Here is a 10,144-nt window from a genome sequence, read left to right as displayed (position 1 = left end):
ATCAGTTGACTCATTAAGTCAGCTCATGAAGTCAACTCACCCAGTGGTTTTACCACCTTGCCCCAGCAAGTGGGCTCACTTAGTGTGCTTACAAAGTTGCTCCATAGAGTTGTTTCTCTAAGCTCACTCACCATGTAAACTCACTTGGTCGACACACCAAGTTGACACTTTAAGTTTTCTCATCAAGTCACCCAACCAAAGTGCCTCATCAAGGTCTAGTCTTTAAGTACACTTAGTAGGTCAGCTCACCAAGTCAATTCATGAAGTCGCCTCACCAAGTGGCCTTGATAAGTTATCTCACTAACTTGCACCACCAAGTCACCACTTTAAGTCAACTCGCCATATCAGCTTGCCAGGTTGACTCCCATAGTCAGCTCGCCAAGCTGACAATTCAAGTACGCTCACCAAGTCAACTCTTTAAGTTTGCTCACCAAGTTTGCCCCCTAGGTCAACTCTCTAGGTTAGCCCACCAAGTCACCCCCACCGAGTCACCTCAACAAGTTGACTCTTTAAGTCAGCTCACCAAGTGTACTATTCAAGTACGCATGCCAGGTCGGCTCGCTAAGCCCACCAAGTCATGTCACCAAGTTGATTGTTCGAGTACACTCACAAAGTTGACTCTTTAAGGTTGGCTCACCAAGCTAGCCCACCAATTCATGTCACCAAGTTTCCTCACCAAGTCGGCTCGCCCACATGTCCCACCAAGTCCCCAAGTCTGCTCACCAAGCTAACAATTCAAGTGCACTCACCAAGTCAACTCTTTAAGTTTTCTCACCAAGCCCATCCCCTAGGTCAACTCTCTAGGTCAGCTCACCAAGTCACTCTAACCTAGTCACCTCAATGAGTTGACTCTTTCAGTTAGCTCACCAAGTCTACTGTTCAAGTACGCACGCTAGGTTGGCTCGCCAAGCCAGCCCACCAAGTCATGTCACCAAGTCAATTGTTCGAGTACGCTCACAAAGTTGACTCTTTAAGTTTGCTCATCAAGTCACCCCACCAAAGCACCTCATCAAGGTCAGTCTTTAAGTCTGCTCACCAAGTTAGCTTGCCAAGTTGCCGCACCAAGTTGACTCAACTCTCGACTCACCAAGTGGACTCGCTAAGTTGGCTCACCAACTTGCCCACCAAGTCAACTATTCAAGTATGCTCGCCAAGTTGACTCTTTGAGTTTGGTCATCAAGTCACCCCACCAAAGTGCCTCATCAAGGTCAGTCTTTAGGTCCACTCATCGAGCTTGCTCACCAAGTCAGCTCACCATGTCGCGTCTCTAAGTGGCCTCACTAAGTCGGCTCACCAACTTGCCCCGCCAAGTTGCGACTTTAAGCCCACTCACCATGTTAGATCGCTAGGCCAGCTCCCCAAGTCAGCTCGCCAAGCTGACAATTGAAGTACGCTCACCAAGTCTATTTTTGATTTGTTGTCTACAGCTTAAAATAGGAATACATCTACTAAACAAAATACAAATCACTCAACAAATTTGAATGCGGTAGAAGAGTGATCAACAACACAGTGAATCGAGTCTATAGGTTTGTAGCATTAATGACACTTGCTGGTTTGAGAAGAGATTCAAAAGGAGGCTTGGTTGAGGATGCATTTCAACAGCAAGCAAGAGTGAAGACATGATGCATGCATCACTCTGATGAAAAGACTGGCAACGAATAACATGCAAACATATGCTTATTTTATAAACTTCAATAAAATCTATTTTCTCCTTATTAGATCAAAAGACTGCAAGACATCACTCAAGGCATTCGCATCATGATCTTAGCCAAATTATAGGAAGTCATTGTAATCAAATTACTTTCTTTCAATATAATGGGAGGAATCTCCTTTCACAGCAATTCACCAAAAACAAAAAACTCAAAACATGTAGAAAACAAAAAGTAGAGAATGCCATTTAAAGAACCTTTTTAGTGTGCTGAAGAAAGCTGGTAGGCAATACGGTACAGAACTAGATTAAACATATACCCACCACTTTAATCTCAAACAAGACATCCACTAAATTGTTATCCTATTTTAAAACAAAATCAAGATTCATGAAACTACCAATTTAAAAGGTTCATAGTGCATTCTATCCATTAAGCAAAGTGCAACTTGAGATAAAATTGTTTGAAAAGTAACCTTCCAGAACGCGTGTAAAATGAAACATACACTTTCTGCCAAGTTTGGATCAAGGATGTTTTACTTCTAGATGAAGAGGTTCTGCAATCTAAAATAAAACTATAGCTCCAAAATCAATGACAATTTTTCTATTTATAGTGTTACTGCTGCCACAAACATAGGAAAGATACATAAGAATATGCCCACTATTTAGAAACATTAGATAGTAAGACACAAGATCTTGAAGGGAAAAGAAGAGGAGGTTCATAGAATTAAAATTACAATTAATGAAAAAAAATCATTTTGGCATATATGTGAAAAAGGAAAACTCGCATAGTCTAAGCCAAGGATAAATTCCATTTTAATTTTAGGCTGGGCATAAAATGCATTCACCAAGAACAAATGATTAAATAATATCTGGAGCAAGTCTTGATCTATTTCTCTAAATTTAATAAAATATGATAAAATTTGAACCCATCATCCAAAGAAGAGTCTTGCTTATCAACATGATGTACTTGGAGATTACCATTATCTCTACTTGTTTGATAAAAATATTTGGCAAGCTTTAGACCCAATAAGAAATAATCATCCCAGGCCTCAGCAATTCTACCAAAAAGATCTCTGTGTGCACACAACAAAGCCAACAAGACAGAAAAGTTCTTTCCAAACACTTTATGGCATAATGTAACAAGGGAAGGAAAGTTTTCCACTATTTCCTCTGGCATTGTAGATACTATGGAGGATGCAAATGCAGTTGCTGCACCAAATTTCCTCTCACAATCTGTATTCTCTACAAGTGACAACACTTGGAAAAGAGATGGTTGAATAGTAGGATTGCCTTTTCCCAAAAAGTGAGTATCTATTGATTCCAAACTGGATCTCACTTGCTCTTTGGATAATATGCCTTGGGAAAAATGAAGCAAACTTCTCAATGGACTTCATTCGCAAAGAAAATCTTCTGAACCATGATCGGATTGATATACTTGATTGATTTTTGGAAGCAAAGCAGTCACAATTATGAAAGATAATGACCTTGAATTAGCTTGTGAGAGGAAATATCCACTTGTCAACATAAGGATCTGACTTCAAACTCATAATGAACTATATGAGGAAGAACAGATACACACTTGAGCCTGCAGAAGAAAATTCATCACACTGGCCACATAGAATGAAATCATTGTCCGGTGGGCAAGCTTCTGACTTTTGGAACTTGACTCAACAACTCGAAGGCACTTTTGCAAGACACAGATCACAAGATGGCTAAAATGTGGAGGTGAAAGATCTGCATAATTTTTAATGAGTAAGTTATTAATAAAAAATAAAAGAGTAAATGAACAGACAAGAAACTTTATTATACAGGCCCAACTAATAATTTTCACTTTTCAAAATGAAATTGTGGTTGGTGTCAGACATCTATTTTCCATAATTCATTGTGCATCAGCAACTACTCATCAAAGGCTAAGAAAACCATGTAGTGTTTGGAACTAGGCTGTTATTTTCTTCAAGTCAAAGGGATGAAATCATTTGAAATAAAAAATTATTATTTTAATAAAAATATAATTAGTGCTACAGTTAAACCCAAGACAGACAAGTCATTCTATGATTCTAGATATTTTCCAATAAAAGAAATGGACACACATGAAATGGACTATCCACTCTAATTTGTGGAAGCTCCCCTAACAGTGCATTTGAAATATCTGTAGGTAACTCCAAAATTAAGTTGTGGGATCATATCAATGGTTGTTAGTCAAAATTTTCTCTTGAATAGGGTTGTGAGGATATTTTGTTAGCATTTGGTTCCTAATTTACTCAAGAATTGGGGTTTGATAATATTGTCTTACAAATTGTTTATTTTACAATGGAGTTGTATCTTCTATTTTATTCCTGACTTATAGAAGTTTATCTGACCCTGAGATGATCAAATCCACTTGATAAATGTTAATCTCTCTTTAAGTTTTGCACTATTTTCTATATTAGGAATAAGTCAATTCTTGAACTATCTACAACTATTGATTGCCTTGTGTTTCTTTTTATTCCTGTCAGAGCCTTCATTCAACTCTATCTACCCTGCTTGTCATTCCAAAACATAAGGATTTATAATTTTTTTTCTCTATACACATTATTTGCCATCAAACTAGTATGTTTAATGTCCATTTTCCCATTCTCAATTTCCCTTATCTCCCTTTTTATTGATATTGGTAGAATCATGGTTGAGCCCCATGGTGCTGTTGATATCATATCAAGTGATTGTGGATTCCCTTTAGGAGTAGTAATTCCATTTATTGGTACCAGAGGTTGTGATGGTAAAAATGGTGCCAAATGCTTCTTTCCTCCTATAGGCCCCATACCATAATGTAGAATGTAGAATGTCTTGTAAAGATTGAGATGGCATACATCCACTCCAATTCAACTTGAGCTAGTTAGTCCAACCTGTACATTCATGTTTGCACCATCCATGTACACTTGACTATCATTGTCATGAATGATTTAACATATCTTATTTAATACCCTCCTCATAAACACCATGCATTGAACGCTAGGTAATCATAAGTGCTACAAGGTTTCCTTATTTTCCTCTACATCCTTCATTTTCTTTAGCAATAGTTCAAACAACAACAATTTTCATTCCACACATTGTAGCACTTGTAGGATTCATTCCATGAGTTTAGATAGTAATGATAGAAGTTTTGATGCCCATCTCCCCTTGCTTAACGATAAGCATATAACCTTTACAATATCAAGGAATGGAGCATCCTCAACATTAATAGTGCCTAATTTCTTTAATCCACTAATAAATGCTCCTGCCAAACCATGTACACATTCTACATTTTTTTTCAATCCTGCCAGACCATGATAGATTGCATACATAGAAGATATATTGTAATTAATGCCTGTATCATGTTGATATTTCTAGTGGCATTATCTTGCCTGATGTGTTGCTCCCTTGTCTACATTTCCATCCTTAGCACAAGATTCCTATGGGAATCCACATTAACTCTAATAATCCTGCCAGGCATCATTCATTTTTACTCTTAAGATGTAACCAAGAAATATAAATGAGGGGCCCCCATAGTCTAGGGGGACACCAAATCTTTGAGAAGACCCAAAGATGATATCCACCCCAAATTCCTCAGGAGGCTTCAGTATTGTTAGTGTTGAAAAATCAGAGGCCATGACAACCTTCACACCATTAGCATGGACATTCTTAACAAAATAAGAGTAATCAATAACTTCCCTCTCTATCCTAGGGTGCTGAACAAGCACCCCACAAATATCCTTGGAACTATAATCAAAGTACTTTAGATCAGATTTCATGACATTCAACCCCAACCAACCTACCCTTATATGGCACACATCAAATGTCTAAAGATGAGAGTTACTAAAAATGATACAAGTCTTCTTATTATCTTTGGTTATATCATTACATATCACAATAGCCTCAAAACTAGTAGTGGCCTCGTCCAAAAGAAAATCATTTGACACAGGAGCCCAGTAAGATCTAATATCATGTTCTAGTGATTCAAAAAAGATACTAGTATATCATGGAAACCATGTTAGGAGGGGACAAGGGATGATGATGGGGCTGAAACCTACGATAAATTATACTCTATTAAAAGTATTAACTTATTACAAATAGGGATGCACTTGCATTTAGGCACAATGCCTAGAGCTCACTGCTCAATTAAAAAAATGTCTTACTGCCTTACATATATGGACAACAACTCATAGTTCACAAAGTGCTTGATATCATCCTCTTCATGCATGTTCAATTTCATTGAAGCTCATTGGATTCCACTCATTCCTATTTACAAGATCATCGATGTATGGCTTGCATCCACACACACACCACACACACTTCAGTCATAAAAGATTACATTCATTCATATAATTCATCAACCTTGTAGAAGAAAAAAAGGAAATGATTAGAAATATGAAAACATCAGGCAAATAAATAAATTACAACCTTTATCTAATGGCTTTAGTAGAGACTTGAAGCAGGTAATCTCCAAACCAATCTAAGTTCTCGTTATAGAATTCAATTGGGAGACTATCTGCTGCTGGGGTCTTTTCATCATTCATCTTTTGAATTGCATTTACTATTTCTTATTCTGATACAGTTTAAATATTAATTATTTCTGCAATATCATCTGTAATCTTACTGTGAATTATATTTTTGCTTAGATCTCTTGCACTATGTCCTTGAAATGAGAAAAGTATCTTATAGAACAATGAAAGTTCTTCTCTATCTCTTTAAGATCACTTAGCAATTTATTATCAGCTCATATATAGTCAACTTGTTCTCAGACATTCTTAACTTTCATACATCTGAAGAAGAGTTTTGAACTCTTATCGCCATTGTTAAGTCAATTATTGTTAACTTCCTATAGATTTTTCCTCCCTACTCTCAACCATGTTAAAGTCAGCTCCTACAATCCAAGGGATGTATTGAAGCCCATATATCCATTTCCACAACTCATTTCTCTCGTAATGTGCAATGGGAGCATTAATTGAGCACCACACAAACTTTTTATTGTCTTCTTCAATAACAATCTAGACAACCCTATTGTAAGGAGAGATATAATGTCTGATTGCAAATGGTACCCATTTGTTTGATGTTTTCATATTGCAAAGGTGTGAGTGGTGGTGTAGGTAAGATTTGAACCTCATAATTATAATTTACACATTTAAAATCAGCACACTAAAAGAATTTTAAATTAACTACTACCAAAGTAATATACAGATTTTTCAAGGTAAGGTGAAACAAAATGTACTTGATAGGAAGGTCCCTTAGCTTCAGTAAGTGAACCATGTGTGAGTGCTTCTACTAAAAGACATCGATTAACAAAGTGGTAATTTAGGTACGATTCCAATTCATCCAAATTTGTGTCCAAGACACTTAGATAGTTGAAAGAGTGTTGGGATGCAATGTCTACTGATTTGACTTCAATGCCAACTTCCATATTCATCCACTGCATTAACTCAATAGCTGCATTTACACCACCTCCCACCAGATGTGCTTCAATCAGAGCCTCCAAATAGAGCCTCCTAAAAACAAAAGAGAAAGAAATTATGTCAATTTCCATACATAAGAAAAACATGGACACTTGCAGAAACCAAATCAGTATTTACTTGAAAGATTGAAGGCTGTTCCTCATTAACATGTTCCCCATTTTCTTCAACTAGATCTATTAAAAAAAGTGGTCCTCTCAGATTATACAGGTAAGTAAACAAGAAACAAACCAATTTTGGAGGAAAGCCAACTCAAGCAAAGTTCAACTAGAATGTGGATTAGTTGCACAAATTTGTGTCTACAATATTAATTATATCCACATTTCTGACCATAGTGGAAAAATAAATAAAAGGATTAGGAAGAGGTTGAATACAATTAAATGGTAAAATCCATTGAATCAAATAGAATGGCACATTTAATGAAATGGCTGAAGGGTGTATAAGAGAAGTTGAAAGAAGTGCTAAGTATGCACTTTTATCCTCTACAACACTACAGTAACCTAGGACAATGCCTCCAACCAGATAGAAAATAAATCAATGTTTGATAATGGCTACATGGACCATAGTGGACAACAATCACAAGTGCATGAGCTTAGATAGGAAGTTCAAATGGGTCAATCATTGAGTTGGATTGTATCAGGCAGAATTAGTACTCCAGTATGCAGATCAGTGATCAAAGGAGAAATTTTCAGACTTTCCCTTAGCTTCCATTGCTAGCCATACCTCGTCCAGGGTGGCATCACTCCATTCTAGGGTTCGCATTAGGTTTGGAGGACACATTCAGAATGGATCAGAACTACAAGGTGGACTAGAATATTTATAATCATTTAGCAATATCAGCTTAGGCACATAGAAGTTAATTTGTATGCAGCTTAAATTAAAACTTTGTGAACATGGACAGTCAATGATGCAGATTTTTTTGCTGTCTCTTTATCCCTTGGGCCTTTTGTGGTGATTCCTGTGGTGGATTCTTTCTAGCATAAGCTCTTCTCTTTGTATTGAACTTTTGGCAAATTAGTCTTTTAAGTGTTGAATTGGCCTAGTGGGTCATCATATATTGTAACCTGGTCTTTTAGTAATGTATTTCCATTTTTCCTTGTCTTTTTTTCTACAAAAAAAGCATCAAAGCTTAGTTAGAAGACTCGGGCTTGGCACTCAAACTCAAAATATTGATAAAACAATGAAATAAAAATATTTTATAAGAAATTGAGTCTTTTACTATGCAACCCTCATTTAACCAACTTTAAAGACATAATAAAATAATCAAATAGAAGCTACATTGAATCAGTACCAAAGAAGATTTGAGTTTCGGGAAACAACATTTTCCTATATATACTCTCGTGAGTGTTCAGGTATAAAAGCTCATGGAGTATAAAATCCATGGCATTAAAACAAAAAGCAAAAGTATCCTTAAATGGAAGATTAGAGTTGCAAAGGTTCCTTTTAGTGTCTTAGCCTTTTGGCTTTAGTTTTTTAATTTTTTTCCTGTCTCCTACTCATTTTTCCTAGCTGAATCTTACTATCAAGACTCAGAAAGTCTGCTCATAACCCAAACTCCAATATAATTGCATCGGAGTTATGATTACCATAATACCTACTTGGTGTGCCACCAACAATAGTTACTCTTCCCTTCAACATGGAAACCTGGATATATTTTTCTGTATGACTTGAGAATGTCACGTACTGCATTAGTTGAGTACTTATAGGCTTTGAAATGCCCATTGCTAACTTTGTTAGAGTCCACACGATTATTACAAGGGCTACTGGTGGCCATGTATATTTAGCTTTTCCCCACTCCTTTAACTTGTCACTGTCAAACACCACCCATGCAATCCAAGTAAAGGAACGTCCCAAAATTAGTGTGAGGAGAGAGGGAAAGAAAATTTCAATCCACAAAGCATTTTTATTCTTAGATAAATCATTGGCCCAAGCACTGACTGAGGATTCAAGTGTTACACAAAAGAAAACAATCCAGAAGAAAACCCTTACACAGCTCTAGCTCCTTCGCACACTCAAACATCAATGAAATCAAAAATATTTTTTCATATTGAAGTTAAGCTTGTGTTGGTCAAAATTTTGACCAACACAGGCTTAGATTTTTAAAAAGAGGATCTTTTCATTTTTAAAAAGAGGATCTTCTCCAATCTGACTAATGTAAACCTTTTTAATTGATGGTCAAAAAATAAGGTCAAATGTAGTAGTGAGCCAAACAAGGAGGGGTTGTCAAACTATTCGTGTAGCTCATCTACTTTGCATTGTGTGGGCTATAGCTCCAATTCTACCTCACATAGCCAAGGATGCATGGCAGCATATGCCATTTACACATTTCAAGGAAGATGGCTCAGCATTAGAGTTTATTTTGGAAGCACAATGGCCAAGGATTAATGATGAATGGCTAATGCTGATGAAACCTAATGTTGAGTACTGGGAAAAATTCCTTGAGATGAGAATAGAAGTAAACAAAGTCTTGGAGATGGCTAGAGGTGCAAGGCTAATAGGTGCAATTTTAGATGCTAAGGTTTATTTATGTAGCTCTAATGTAAACCTGCTTCGAAGATTCCATGAGATGTCTATGCGAGGTGATGACACAGACAAGGTACATACAATTTTTATAACTTCTCAAGTTGAAGTTCTAGCTTCAATGGAACACGCATCTAGTACTGGTGTAGCTTACACTAGAATCTATTCTTCACCAAGAGTTGGTGAATTGTGGATTGGGGTATCTCATGCAGATGGTGCCAAATGCAAAAGATGTTGGATCTACTCTTAGGTAGTTGGCTCATTTGTGGATCATCCCACACTTTGTGAGTGATGTTACAAAGTGATCTCAAATATTGATTCAGCAAGTCCTGAAGTAGCTATGGTAGCCTAACAATAATTTTATTATCTCAATCATTCATCTTCTGAAAATCTAAATCTTGCAACCGTCAGTTTTAATAGCTCTATTTTCATTTTCAGATGTGCTAGCTTTTTATAACATTCATTTTTTCTATAGAATTTGCAGCACCTTGCAACCTTCATGTGCTAATCTTGT

The 10,144-nt window shown here is 36.6% G+C and overlaps 2 pseudogenes; both read right to left on the bottom strand.

The window, feature by feature from the left end:
- Window positions 1–4,194: 4,194 nt before the first annotated feature.
- On the bottom strand, window positions 4,195–4,805 carry LOC149540415 (glycine dehydrogenase (decarboxylating), mitochondrial pseudogene; annotated as a pseudogene).
- A 1-nt stretch (window position 4,806) lies between these two features.
- LOC149540414 (glycine dehydrogenase (decarboxylating), mitochondrial pseudogene) lies at window positions 4,807–5,609 on the bottom strand (annotated as a pseudogene).
- Between the last annotated feature and the right edge of the window lie 4,535 nt (window positions 5,610–10,144).

This window comes from Cupressus sempervirens, chromosome 9 (genome assembly GCF_028749045.1).
Source record: "Cupressus sempervirens isolate cs-2001-9-10 chromosome 9, ASM2874904v1, whole genome shotgun sequence".
NCBI lineage: Eukaryota > Viridiplantae > Streptophyta > Pinopsida > Cupressales > Cupressaceae > Cupressus > Cupressus sempervirens.
This window is presented reverse-complemented; position numbering and strand designations above follow the sequence as displayed.